The sequence below is a fragment of the Liolophura sinensis genome, chromosome 1 (genome assembly GCF_032854445.1).
Source record: "Liolophura sinensis isolate JHLJ2023 chromosome 1, CUHK_Ljap_v2, whole genome shotgun sequence".
Taxonomy (NCBI): Eukaryota; Metazoa; Mollusca; class Polyplacophora; order Chitonida; family Chitonidae; genus Liolophura; species Liolophura sinensis.
In genome coordinates, this window is record NC_088295.1 from 55,865,327 (window position 1) to 55,880,191 (window position 14,865).

Genomic DNA, 14,865 nt, shown 5'->3' on the forward strand with positions numbered 1-14,865 from the left:
TCTCTTACGAGGGTCAAGTATCGATTTACGAAGGCTTCAACGACTTGGCCTTTGAGGATGGCCTATAGGGCTCATTTAACGAATGCAACAGCGATACTGACATAATTGCCTGGGTTTTTATATATTTAATGACCAATTGGCTGATTACCCACATTTGCATTAGTTTATAAAGGCTTATGTTTCTATTTGATTGGGTTTTTACGCCATACTCAAGAATATTTTACTTATACGCCGGCCGCCAGCATTATGGTGGGAGGAAACCGGGCAGAACCCGGGGGAAACCCACGACCATCCGCAGGTTGTGGTCAGGCACAAAGGCTTACATTCTGCATAACATGGGCGGGATTGTGCTTAAAGCCTATTATAGAGAGACTTCACGAAATCGATAAACATACCTGCGCCGGTCAGAGAAACAGCTGTTCAAATATATGCGCAGAGATTATAAACTAACTGATTTTTGTAATCATTTCATTTCAGCGATAGTTAAAACTCAGAACTTACTCATGACAGCCTTTTTCATTTTGGCTGTAAGACCTGGCATTTATTATCAAAACTAAATTCAGTTTATCTGCCTAGAATTCAAATAAAACAATATTGAAAATAAAAAGTGGGCTTGTCCGGGAATTGAACCCGGGACCTCTCGCACCCGAAGCGAGAATCATACCCCTAGACCAACAAGCCTCGGTGAGAATAGGATGAAAGATATATTCATAAAAAAACGTTGGCTGGTGAGGTGTGGCGCTATGTTCATATATTATGTATTTATATGTTTATATTTATGTTCATATATTATGTGACATATATGCCTGCTAGGCAGTCATGTATCTTGACGCTTATCGTACTACTTACATATTATATACCATGTCAAAAGACTGGTGTGTTTTGTATTGATCCGAAAACAGCCTTAAACACATAGGGACAGTTTATCAGCCTGTTCCGTCTTGAATGTATTAAATGTTAAATAAAAATGTGGTGTACTCGCACACGGGATAAGAATTACAGACCTCATAAAACAAACTGCCAAAAATCACATATAGGCAAAATATTTGTGAGAAATAAAATTCTAATATCTAGGATGTTAATTCTTTCATTGACTGGTGTAACCATTTACATTTGTTTTGGTATTTTTTTATCTCAACAAACAGTGCACAGCATTATCACCTACACAGGTCAACTGAGATACACTTTTAATTTTGATTCATGAAAATTTATAGCTAGCTTGGTATACATGGTTTAGATAGTGACTGAATTCAGACATGCCTTTTAAATCATTTGAAAACCCTTGACTTCTTTTTTATGGTCTCTGTTATATTATTTCTTATTTCATATTCTTACCGGTGTTTGATGATAAAACCTAACTTTATGTTGGCTATTCATTTTGTGAATATTGACGTACTGGACGTTTATTATCGTTGATGACTAGTATACAGGCACGTTTGTTTGTCAGGGTTTTGAATTCGAAAAATGAAAAACATGATGGTATAATATTCAGCACTTGTTAAAGCTTACGGGGAATATTCTAAATTCTTAGATGCAATATCCACCATGATGAAACTGTTCCACTGGGCTTTGCAAAGACAATATGTTTATTTCCAACAGGGACTTGTGATTGTAACTCCTGTAACCCGACGAAGTATGTATGTTTGGGGTTTGAGGGTCGTACGTCACAATTTTCGTCACACGACGACGACCTCGGGCAGAGTATCTATGTATGTATTATACTTGGGGTTTGACGATCCCTGACAGTGTAAGCTTGCTTTCACAGAATGGCTTTACCAAGCCCAGTACTCAGATTTGGAATATAAAGAATATATTCATGTGCCATATTTGGAGTCAAAATGTGAATGTAAATTAACCACAATTTACATATGGAGGTGTTATTGAAAAAATTTTACCAGTGAATAATCAAAATGTTTATCGGGCTCGTCCGGGAATTGAACCCGGGACCTCTCGCACCCAAAGCGAGAATCATACCTCTAGACCAACGAGCCACTATAAACGAGCTGTTAATGTCTGTAATTATATACAGCAAATTAATAGTCACTAGTGTTCACTAATTTCATTTGTCCCACAAACATATTTTTCGCAATACCAAGCGTCACACATGAACATTGTTCTATGTCACTTTACAGCGTACATCATACATAAAATTACTCATTTTACACAACCATGGCTAGCCACTGATTTCACATTAAACCTTTGTTTTCTATATCGATCTAGTGATGTGTCAGACTTTTTACACATCCGTACATGAATATAGATTAAAGACAAGATAACCTGATATAGGTATAATACTCAAGTTAAGCACCAAATAAGAAGGTCTTCATGTATTTAATTAGGACAGTCACGAGATACAAGTAGTTGAAAGCAGTGGCTGTATTATTCGATGAACATATAACATTACGTCTGGGACAATCGATTAGCCGATCTATAAATGTTGGTGAACATATTGTACATGTAATGCACATAAGGTTCAACGATTTATCGATAATTCTTTATTTACCGCTGTTTACTTTCGAGAGTAAATTTTGTCAGAACTAAGACTAAAGAATCTGGCTTCTATCTTGTCCACCATATAAATAGCAATTCAACAGATTTTTTTTATTGCTTCCACATGTGTCTTAAATACTTAACACTGCCAACGTATCAAGAGTCGTATGTTAATCACTGACATATAAGATACATGTACATTTATATACAGACCGGTGTTGACATATGATAGGTTACATAGCACTTTTCTCCTTGGTTGCGTCGTATAAAATGACTTACGTAGGAACGTAGTGTACTTAGGTTTTGATGGGCTTAATAAGACTAGTCAACTTTATTAAGTTGACACACTCGTGTAGAAATGGAAATTGTACAGTGACTTCATGGTTCTTTCCATCTTTATAGATATTTATAGTTCATACTGAATTGTGCTCCAGTTAGACCTATATTGGAATAAAAACGATGAATAACAGGCAAGTTCAGTCCTTAACAATTGTGGCTTGTTGGTCTAGTGGTATGATTCTCGCTTAGGGTGCGAGAGGTCCCGGGTTCAATTCCCGGACAAGCCCGAATATTTTCTTTACTTTACACATACAGAACAGCTTCTATTCGAACTGGGCACCTTAATGTGGCAGTTGTCGTATAAGTGAAATATTCTTGAGTACGGAGTAAAACACCTATCAACTTGAATGAAAATCAAACCAAGGGTGCCTTTCATGAAGCATACCTTGAGATAAATAACCCTATGTGCACTTCATATGTCTACAACCTATACTGTCATGGTACTTAAGTGCTTACTTATAGCTGGGAGCAGGTTAATAAGCTAGCTGTACAACAAAAATTGATCTGTACGTATATATCCTAGCTACAGAGGTATGTCACAATCAATAAACAAATCTACGGCAACCTGACAGGTAACTGACGGACTCACCGGGTCAACGTGCACAGATGGGGATAGAACAACAGCTGTTGAAATATTACATCTATGTGCAGAAATACCAGCATACATTTCTCATGTTTTTATTTCATGAATTATTTTGGCATCATTTTTATGTTTTCTTCTCCTTTAACAGTCTGTGCTTGACAAATAATCATACCAAACATTTCGCCCAGATGTAAAATCCACATCAAGTTAGAACTGCTCATTGGTGATTCGTAAAAACCATCTGTTTGCCTCCAATCCTGTGATAATTCCAGCCTACTCAGTATCAACTTACAATGCTTTGTTTCAGACAATTACATTCCCCCTCACAGTCGCGAAAGGCTTGGGATATGAAGAAAACTATCAGACCAGTGACGTGTGAGGCAGTTGTCAGCTCTTCACACATGAATACAGGCTACAGAAAACATGATGTAAATGTAGGCTCTGAGCTCTAAATAATCCACGCATTAGCTTTTTCTCGTGTGTGTAGTTAGGTGTGGTAGTCTGGAGGAATAGTTGCGCAATAAACTGGCATAAACTGGAAAGGTGAAAAACACCTTATGTCACCCGAATGTTATGTTTTCACTAAAAATGCAGCCGTGGAGTAAGCTACAATATGTAGAGCAAGAGGTAAGCCTATCTATAACTGGTAACAAACTACATACAATACGGTCCGTTTGTTAAACATAATTGTTTTATTCACGGCTATATACTTCCAAGTAAATATGGCTAGCACTTAGAGTAAGCAGTCTTACTTCAGTTCTGTCTCTCAAGAGAACTATCTATTGTAGAGAGCAATAGATCTCTTACCAGTTTTAGTGGTGTCTTTATGTTATTAGCAATGCCAGCGTGTCTCATATAGAGTTACATGTTAATCTGTGTGATATTGCACTAATCTTCTGATGCTTGCATCATATTACTAACAAAGGATCAGCGTGAGGTTGAGGTTTGAACGGATTAATGGCATCAGCCCATTCATTTCTATTGGACGAGAAGAGGTTCCTATCCTAGGAAAGATCACATCCAACATAGTATACATCTTTCATATAGACCAAACATTTTACTGTATCGCTGAGACGAAAGATTGAGGGTTTTAGTCTCATATCTCTTATGTGAGCTCAATGTCGATTTAAAATAGCTCACCCGACCTGGTCTTAATATCTTGAGATCAATTATCGCTTTACAGCATTTGTATTTTTTGTAAGATGTTCACCCATAGAAGAAGCCTTTGTATTGGGTGGCTAGGGGTTTTTATCCTATAGGGCACCTCACAGACAACTTTTATGTATCATATTTTATAGACCACATATTTTACCATGTCATTGGGACGTTACACTCAAAAACTTAATCTGTTAACTTTAACACAAAGTCTGTTGCCTGAATGATGCTAGAATGTATTCTGGTATCTTACATAATATTTTGTCATATCCAACATAAAATCCTGTTGGTCAGATGGAATCGTTATTTATTTATTTGATTGTTGTTTTAGGCCATACTCAGGAATTATTCATTTATACGACGGCGGCCAGGATTATGATGGGAGGAAACTGGACATAGCCTGGATGAAACCCACGACCATCCGCAGGTTGCTGTAAGACCTTTCTCCGTCGACCGAATAGAATCTATATTTTAAATTATAGAATGTGTGTGTTATATTTTACAGAACAATGTGGAGCAATAGCTGAATACATTCTAGCATCACTCAGGTCACAGACTTGCTATTAAAATTAAAAGATTCATTTTTTGAGTAGTTTGAGGGATTTATAACCTCACATCTCTTACGAGGGTCAAGTATTGATTTACGAAGGCTTCAACGACTTGGCCTTTCAGGATGGCCTATAGGGCTCATTTAACGAATGCAACAGCGATACTGACATAATTGCCTGGGTTTTCATATATTTAATGACCAATTGGCTGATTACCCACATTTGCATTAGTTTATGAAGGCTTATGTTTCTATTTGATTGGGTTTTTACGCCATACTCAAGAATATTTTACTTATACGCCAGCATTATGGTGGGAGGAAACCGGGCAGAACCCGGGGGAAACCCACGACCATCTGCAGGTTGTGGTCAGGAACAAAGGCTTACATTCTGTATAACATGGGCGGGATTGTGCTTAAAGCCTATTATAGAGAGACTTCACGAAATCAATAAACATACCTGCGGCGGTCAGAGAAACAGCTGTTCAAATATATGCGCAGAGATTATAAACTAACTGATTTTTGAAATCATTTCATTTCAGCGATAGATAAAACTCAGAACTTACTCATGACAGCCTTTTTCATTTTGGCTGTAAGACCAGGCATTTATTATCAAAACTAAATTCAGTTTATCTGCCTAGAATTCAAATAAAACAATATTGAAAATAAAAACTGGGCTTGTCCGGGAATTGAACCCGGGACCTCTCGCACCCGAAGCGAGAATCATACCCCTAGACCAACAAGCATCGGTGAGAATAGGATGAAATATATATTCATAAAAAAACGTTAGCTGGTGAGGTGTGGTGCTATGTTCATATATTATGTATTTATATGTTTATATATATGTTCATATATTATGTGACATATATGCCTGCTAGGCAGTCATGTATGTTGACGCTTATCGTACTACTTACATATTGTATACCATGTCAAAAGACTGGAGTGTTTTGTATTGATCCGAAAACAGCCTTAAACACATAGGGACAGTTTATCAGCCTGTTCCGTCCTGAATGTATTAAATGTTAAATAAAAATGTGGTGTACTCGCACACGGTATAAGAGTTACAGACATCATAAAACAAACTGCCAAAAATCACATATAGGCAAAATATTTGTGAGAAATAAAATTCTAATATCTAGGATGTTAATTATTTCATTGACTGGTGTAACCATTTACATTTGTTTTGGTATTTTTTTATCTCAACAAACAGTGCACAGCATTATCACCTACACAGGTCAACTGAGATACACTTTTAATTTTGATTCTTGAAACTTTATAGCTAGCTTGGTATACATGGTTTAGATAGTGACTGAATTTAGACATGCTTTTTTATCATTTCAAAACCCTTGATTTCTTTTTTTATGGTCTCTGTTATATTATTTCTTATTTCATATTCTTACCGGTGTTTGATGATAAAACCTAACTTTATGTTGGCTATTCATTTTGTGAATATTGACGTAATGGACGTCCATTATCGTTGATGACTAGTATACCGCTAAGAGTGTTTGTCACGATTTGCTATCGTTCAGGGTTTTGAATTCGAAAAATGAAAAACATGATGGTATAATATTCAGCTTACGGTGATTATTCTAAATTCTTAGGTGCAATATCCACCATGATGAAACTGCTCCACTGGGCTTTGTAAAGACAATATGTTTATTTCCAACAGGGACTTGTGATTGTAACTAATGTAACCCGACGAAGTATGTATGTTTGGTGTTTGAGGGTCGTACTTAACAATTTTCCTCACACGACGACGACCTCGGGCAGAGTATCTATGTATGTACTATAATTGGGGTTTCATGACCCCTGACAGTGTAAGCTTGCTTTCACAGAATGGCTTTCCCAAGCCCAGTACTCAGATTTGGAATATAAAGAATATATTCATGTGCCATATTTGGAGTCAAAATGTGAAGGTGGAAGGTGGAATAATTTTACCAGTGAATAATCAAAATGTTTATCGGGCTCGTCCGGGAATTGAACCCGGGACCTCTCGCACCCAAAGCGAGAATCATACCTCTAGACCAACGAGCCACTATAAACGGCTTGTTAATGTCTGTAATTATATACAGAAAATTAATAGTCACTAGTGTTCACTAATTTCATTTGTCCAACAAACACATTTATCACATTACCAAGCGTTCCACAAGAACATTGTTATATGTCACTTTACAGCGTTATCATACGTAAAATTACTCATTTTACACAACCATGTCTAGCCACTGGTTTCACATTAAATATTGATTTTCTATATCGATCTAGTGATGTGTCAGACTTTTTACACATCCGTACATGAATATAGATTAAAGACAAGATATAACCCAATATAGGTATAACACTCAAGTTAAGCATTAAGTATGATGTTCTTCATGAAACTAATTAGGATAGTCACGAGATACAAGTAGTTGAATGCAGTGGCTGTATTATTCGAGGAACATATAACATTGTGTGTGGGGCAAATGACAAGCCGATCTATAAATGTTGGTGAACATATTGTACATGTAATGCACATAAGGTTCAACGATTTATCGATAATTCTTTATTTACCGCTGTTTACTTGCGACAGTAAATTTTGTCAGAACTAAGACTAAAGAATCTGGCTTCTATCTTGTCCACCATATAAATAGCAATTCAACAGATTTCTTTTATTAATACTTACTTTATTAAATACTTAACACTGCCAACGTATCAAGAGTCTCATGTTAATCGCTGACATATAAGATACATGTACATTTATATACAGACCGGTGTTGACATATGATAGGTTACATAGCACTTTTCTCCTCATGGCTGCGTCGTATAAAATGACTTACGTAGGAACGTAGTGTACTTAGGTTTGATGGGCTTAATAAGACTAACTTTATTAAGTTGACACACTCGTGTAGAAATGGAGATTGTACAGTGACTTTATGGTTTTTTCCATCTGTATAGATATTTATAGTTCATACTGAATTGTGCTCCAGTTAGACCTATATTGGAATAAAAACGATGAATAACAGGCAAGTTTAGTCCTTAACAAGTGTGGCTTGTTGGTCTAGTGGTATGATTCTCGCTTAGGGTGCGAGAGGTCCCGGGTTCAATTCCCGGACAAGCCCGAATATTTTCTTTACTTTACACATACAGAACAGTTTCTATTCGAAATGGGCACCTTAATGTTGCAGTTGTCGTATAAGTGAAATATTCTTGAGTACGGAGTAAAACACCAATTAAATTCAATTAAAATCAAACCAAGGGTGGCTTTCATGAAGCATACTTTGAGATAACTAACCCTAGGTGCACTTCATATGTCTACAACATATACTGTCATGGTACTTAAGTGCTTACTTATAGCTGGGAGCAGGTTAATAAGCTAGCTGTACAACAAAAATTGGTCTGTGCGTATATATCCTAGCTACAGAGGTATGTGACAATCAATAAACAAATCTACGGCAACCTGACAGGTAACAAACGGACTCATCGGGTCAACGTGCACAGATCGGGATAGAACAACAGCTGTTGAAATATTACATGTATGTACAGAAATACCAACTTACATTTCTCATGTTTTTATTTCATGAATTATTTTGGCATCTTTTTTATGTTTTCTTCCCCTTTAACAGTCTGCGCTTGACAAATAATCATACCAAACATTTTGCCCAGGTGCAAAATCCTCATCAAGATAGAACTTGGTTATTCGTAAAGACCATCTGTTTGTGTCCAATCCTGTGATAATCCCAGCCTACGCAGTATCAACTTACAATGCTTTGTTTCAGACAATTACATTCCCCGGTACAGTCGAGACAGGCTTGGGATATAAAGAAAACTATCAGACCATTGACGTGTGAGGCAGTTGTCAGCTCTTCCCACATGAATACAGGCTACAGAAAACATGTAGAATGATATAAATGTAGGCTCTGAGCTCTAAATAATCCACGCATTAGCTACTTCTCGTGTGTCTAATTAGGTGTGGTAGTCTGGAGGAATAGTTGAGGCATAAACTGGCATAAACTGGAAAGGTGAAAAAACACCTGATGTCACCCGAATGTTATGTTTTCACTGAAAATGCAGCCGTGGAGTAAGCTACAATATGTAAAGCAAGGGACAAGCCTATCTATAACTGGTAACAAACTACATACAATACGGTCCGTTTGTTAAACATAATTGTTTTATTCACGGCTATATACTTCCAATTAAATATGGCTAGCACTTAGAGTAAGCAGTCTTACTTCAGTTCTGTCTCTCAAGAGAACTATCTATTGTAGAGAGCAATAGATCTCTTACCAGTTTTAGTGGTATCTTTATGTTATTAGCAATGCCAGAGTGTCTCATATAGAGTTACATGTTAATCTGTGTGATATTGCACTAATCTGCTGATGCTTGCATCATATTACTAACATAGGATCAGCGTGAGGTTGAGGTTTGAACGGATTAATGCCATCAGCCCATTTATTTTATCAGAAACATGCTTTCGTGGAATCGTAATTATGTCATGGTTTTAGATTGTTATATTTATAGGTGTTTAAATCTCACATTTTATTGTGGTCCATTGATATTCTTGACTGCAATAAAAGCGATAAATAACGAAGAAAGTAATTTGATAAACGCTTTCGGTGAGTTCAATTCCCGGTCAACCATATCCGTTTTTGTTTACAGCCTGCATTTTTGTGAGGCGTTTACACATACAGAACAGTTTCTATTGGACGAGAAGAGGTTCCTATCCTAGGAAAGATCACATCCAACATAGTATACATCTTTCATATAGACCAAACATTTTACTGTATCGCTGAGACGAAAGACTGAGGGTTTTAGTCTCATATCTCTTATGCGAGCTCAATGTCGATTTACGATAGATCCCCCGACCTGGTCTTAAGATCTTGGAATTGATTATCGCTTTATAGCATATGTATTTTTTGTGAGATGTTTACCAATGCAGGAAGCCTTTCTCTTGGATGGCTAGGGGTTTCTGTCCTTCAGGGCACGTCACAGACAACTTGGTATGTATCATATTTTATAGACCACATATTTTAGCATGTTGTTGGGACGTTACACTCAAAAACTTAATCTGTTAACTTTAACACACAGTCTGTTGTCTGAATGATGCTACAATGTATTCTGGTATCTTTACATAATATTCTGTCATATCCAACATAAAATCCTGTTGATCATATAGAATCGTTATTTATTTATTTGATTGTTGTTTTATTCCGTACTCAGGAATTATTCACTTATACGGCGGCGGCCAGGATTATGATGAGAGGAAACCGGACACAGCCCGGATAAAACCTACGACTATCCGTAGGTTGCTGCAAAACCTTCCTCCGTCGACCGAATAGAGTCTTTATGTTGAATTAATAGAATGTGTGTGTTATATTTGACAGAACAATCTGCAGCAATAGCTGAATACATTCTAGCATCACTCAGACAACAGACTTGCTATTAAAATTAAGAGATGAATTTTTGAGTAGTGTGAGGGATTTATAGTCTCACATTTCTTATGAGGGTCAAGTATCGATTTACGAAGGCTTCAACGACTTGGCCTTTCAGGATTGCCTAAAGGACTCATTTAACGAATGCAACAGCGATATTGACAGAATTGCTTGGGTTTTCATATATTTAATGACCAATTGGCTGATTACCCACATTTGCATTATTTTACGAAGGCTTATGTTTTTGTTTGATTGGGTTTTTACGCCATGCTCAAGAATATTTTACTTATACGCCGGCCGCCAGCATTATGGTGGGAGGAAACCGGGCAGAACCTGGTTAAAAACCCACGACCATCAGAGAAGGCTTACATTCTGCATAACATGGGCGGGATTGTGCTTAAAGCCTATTGTAGAGAGACTTCACGAAATCAATAAACATACCTGCGGTGGTCAGAGAAACAGCTGTTCAAATATATGCGCAGAGATTTTAAAATAACTGATTTTTGTAATCATTTCATTTCAGGGATAGTTAAAACTCAGAACTTACTCATGACAGCCTTTTTCATTTTCGCTGTAAGACCTGGCATTTATTATCAAAACTAAATTCAGTTTATCTGCCTAGAATTCAAATAAAACAATACTGAAATAAAAACTGGGCTTGTCCGGGAATTGAACCCGGGACCTCTCGCACCCGAAGCGAGAATCATACCCCTAGACCAACAAGCCTCGGTGAACATAATAATGAGAGACATGTTCATAAAAGTGTGTTGAACAGTGAGGTGTGGCGATATAGTATCACGTGCTGGCTTGTGTACAAATGTTTTGATAGTGTCATGACATTTATGTTCAGCTAGGCAGTCATGTATGTTGACGCTTATCGTACTACTTACATATTGTATACCATGTCAAAAGACTGGAGTGTTTTGTATTGATCTGAAAAGAGCCTTAAACACATAAGAACAGCTTATCAGCCTGTTCCGCCCAAAAAATATTAAATATTAAACAAAAACGTGATGTACTCGCACACGAGTATAAGAATTACAGACCACATAAAACAAACTGACAAAAATCATACGTAGGCATATATTTGGGAAAAATAAAATACTAATATCTAGGATGTTAAACCTTTCTTTGAATTTGTAACCATTTACATTTGTTTTAGTATTTTCTATCTCAGCAAACAGTGCACAGACAGCATTATCACCTACAAAGGTCAACTGAGATACACTTTTAATTTTGATTCATGAAAATTTATAGCTAGCTTGGTATACATGGTTTATATAGTGACTGAATTTAGACATGCCTTTTAAATCATTTGAAAACTCCTGACTTCTTTTTTATGGTCACTGTTATATTATTTCTTATTTCATATTCTTTCTTACCAGTGTTTGATGATAAAACCTAACTTTATGTTGGCTATTCATTTTGTGAATATTGACGTACTGGACGTCCATTATCGTTGATGACTAGTATACCGCTAAGAGTGTTTGTCACGATTTGCTATCGTTCAGGGTTTTGAATTCGAAAAATGAAAAACATGATGGTATAATATTCAGCACTTGTTAAAGCTTACGGTGATTATTCTAAATTCTTAGGTGCAATATCCACCATGATGAAACTGTTCCACTGCGCTTTGTAAAGACAATATGTTTATTTCCAACAGGGACTTGTGATTGTAACTCCTGTAACCCGACGAAGTATGTATGTTTGGTGTTTGAGGGTTGTACTTAACAATTTTCCTCACACGACGACGACCTCGGGCAGAGTATCTATGTATGTATTACACTTGGGGTTTTGACGGTCCTTGACAGTGTAAGCTTGCTTTCACAGAATGGCTTTCCCAAGTCCAGTACTCAGATTTGGAATATATAAAGAATATATTCATGTGCCATATTTTGAGTCAAAATGTGAATGTAAATTAACCACAATTTACATATGGAGGTGTTGTTGGAATAATTTTACCAGTGAATAATCAAAATGTTTATCGGGCTCGTCCGGGAATTGAACCCGGGACCTCTCGCACCCAAAGCGAGAATCATACCTCTAGACCAACGAGCCACTATAAACGGCTTGTTAATGTCTGTAATTATATACAGAAAATTAATAGTCACTAGTGTTCACTAATTTCATTTGTCCAACAAACACATTTATCACATTACCAAGAGTCCCACATGAACATTGTTATATGTCACTTTACGTTATCATACGTAAAATTACTCATTTTACACAACCATGTCTAGCCCCTGGTTTCACATTAAACATTGATTTTCTATATCGATCTAGTGATGTGTCAGACTTTTTACACATCCGTACATGAATATAGATTAAAGACAAGATATAACCCGATATAGGTATAACACTCAAGTTAAGCATTAAGTATGATGTTCTTCATGAATCTAATTAGAATAATCACGAGATACAAGTAGTTGAATGCTGTGCCAGTGTTATTCGAGGAACATATAACATTGTGTGTGGGGCAAATGACAAGCCGATCTATAAATGTTGGTGAACATATTGTACATGTAATGCACATAAGGTTCAACGATTTATCGATAATTCTTTATTTACCGCTGTTTACTAACGAGAGTAAATTTTGTCAGAACTAAGACTAAAGAATCTGGCTTCTATCTTGTCCACCATATAAATAGCAATTCAACAGATTTCTTTTATTAATACTTACTTTATTAAATACTTAACACTGCCAACGTATCAAGAGTCTCATGTTAATCACTGACATATAAGATACATGTACATTTATATACAGACCGGTGTTGACATATGATAGGTTACATAGCACTTTTCTCCTTGGTTGCGTCGTATAAAATTACTTACGTAGGAACGTAGTGTACTTAGGTTTTGATGGGCTTAATAAGACTAGTCAACTTGATTAAGTTGACACACTTGTGTAGAAATGGAGATTGTACAGTGACTTTATGGTTCTTTCCATCTTTATAAATATTTATAGTTCATACTGAATTGTGCTCCAGTTAGACCTATATCGGAATAAAAACGATAAATAACTGGCAAGTTCAGTCCCTAAAAAGTGTGGCTTGTTGGTCTAGTGGTATGATTCTCGCTTAGGGTGCGAGAGGTCCCGGGTTCAATTCCCGGACAAGCCCGAATATTTTCTTAACTTTACACATACAGAACAGTTTCTATTCGAACTGGGCACCTTAATGTGGCAGTTGTCCTATAAGTGAAAGCTACTATAAACGACTTTCAGGCAGAAGGTAAAAGGGGCTCAATAATTCGAGCTAAGGGAAGGTACTTTCCACAACGGGAATCTGATAAAATCTATGAAATGTCATAGAGACGAATCATGTATACATGACCAACAAGCAGACATCTCTAAATGTGTGTGCAGTTATTATAAGAGTTTGTATTCTTCTCAAGGGGTTGACACAGATGCCCAAAATAAATTTTTGTCCTCAAATTTTTTTGTCCCATGTAGGTCAAAAAGAATTGGATGCTTGCTTTATTAGCTTAGACCAAGAAAAAGCATTTGATAGGGTTGAATGGTCTTTCTTATTTAATTGTTTAGAAAAGTATAATTTTGGCCCATCATTTTGCAGATGGGTGAGGTTATTATATACTGATAAAAATAGCTCTGTATTAGTTAATGGTTATGTTACTGAACAGTTTGCTCTAGAAAGAGGTGTTAGACAAGGATGTGCATTATCACCATTACTGCACATACTTACTTTAGAACCCTTTATAAAGGCTGTCAGGCAGTGTGAAAGAATTAGAGGTATACCTATGCCTGGTACAAGCAGACAGGCTAAGATTGCTGCACATGCTGACGACGCTACGATTATTGTGTCTGATGAAGAATCAGCTCATCATGTTATTAAATTGGTCCATGAATTTCGGAGAGCATCAGGGGCTAAACTTAATGTGGCTAAAAGTGTGGTACTTCCTATTGGTACATGGAAGGTCAGTGACGATACTGTAGCCGGCTTTAGGACTGTGGAAAACATTAAAATATGTGGTGTATATTTTGGTGAAAACCAGGAAGATCTAAACATTGAACGTGTACTCAAGAAAGTAAAAAAAAAAAAATGTGTCATGTTGGGGTGACCGGTACCTTACAATGCAGGGCCGGGCTGTTACAATTAATACTGTTGCCTTGTCTGTTCTGTGGTATATTGGCCAATGTTTTATCTTAACACCAAAATGTATTTTACACGGTACTCAGCATGTCTTTAAGTTTCTTTGGAATGGCAAACCAGAAGCTATTAAGAGATCTGTTTTGTTTAATGCATATGATAACGGTGGGTTAAATATCCACAATATTTTTTGCAAACTGAAGGTATTTGCAGTCAAACATGTCTTAAAATTTTTGAACGACA

The 14,865-nt window shown here is 36.6% G+C and overlaps 9 non-coding genes across 9 annotated transcripts; 3 read left to right on the forward strand and 6 right to left on the reverse strand.

The window, feature by feature from the left end:
- Nucleotides 1–609: 609 nt before the first annotated feature.
- Trnap-cgg (transfer RNA proline (anticodon CGG)) lies at nucleotides 610–681 on the reverse strand. Its single transcript has one exon. It is a non-coding gene; the product is annotated as a tRNA-Pro (tRNA).
- A 1,238-nt stretch (nucleotides 682–1,919) lies between these two features.
- Trnap-ugg (transfer RNA proline (anticodon UGG)) lies at nucleotides 1,920–1,991 on the reverse strand. Its single transcript has one exon. It is a non-coding gene; the product is annotated as a tRNA-Pro (tRNA).
- A 993-nt stretch (nucleotides 1,992–2,984) lies between these two features.
- Nucleotides 2,985–3,056, forward strand: Trnap-agg (transfer RNA proline (anticodon AGG)). The gene has a single exon. It is a non-coding gene; the product is annotated as a tRNA-Pro (tRNA).
- Nucleotides 3,057–5,783: 2,727 nt separating this feature from the next.
- On the reverse strand, nucleotides 5,784–5,857 carry Trnap-cgg (transfer RNA proline (anticodon CGG)). The gene has a single exon. It is a non-coding gene; the product is annotated as a tRNA-Pro (tRNA).
- A 1,216-nt stretch (nucleotides 5,858–7,073) lies between these two features.
- Nucleotides 7,074–7,145, reverse strand: Trnap-ugg (transfer RNA proline (anticodon UGG)). The gene has a single exon. It is a non-coding gene; the product is annotated as a tRNA-Pro (tRNA).
- Nucleotides 7,146–8,134: 989 nt separating this feature from the next.
- Trnap-agg (transfer RNA proline (anticodon AGG)) lies at nucleotides 8,135–8,206 on the forward strand. Its single transcript has one exon. It is a non-coding gene; the product is annotated as a tRNA-Pro (tRNA).
- A 2,964-nt stretch (nucleotides 8,207–11,170) lies between these two features.
- Nucleotides 11,171–11,242, reverse strand: Trnap-cgg (transfer RNA proline (anticodon CGG)). Its single transcript has one exon. It is a non-coding gene; the product is annotated as a tRNA-Pro (tRNA).
- A 1,260-nt stretch (nucleotides 11,243–12,502) lies between these two features.
- Trnap-ugg (transfer RNA proline (anticodon UGG)) lies at nucleotides 12,503–12,574 on the reverse strand. Its single transcript has one exon. It is a non-coding gene; the product is annotated as a tRNA-Pro (tRNA).
- A 989-nt stretch (nucleotides 12,575–13,563) lies between these two features.
- On the forward strand, nucleotides 13,564–13,635 carry Trnap-agg (transfer RNA proline (anticodon AGG)). Its single transcript has one exon. It is a non-coding gene; the product is annotated as a tRNA-Pro (tRNA).
- Nucleotides 13,636–14,865: the final 1,230 nt, after the last annotated feature.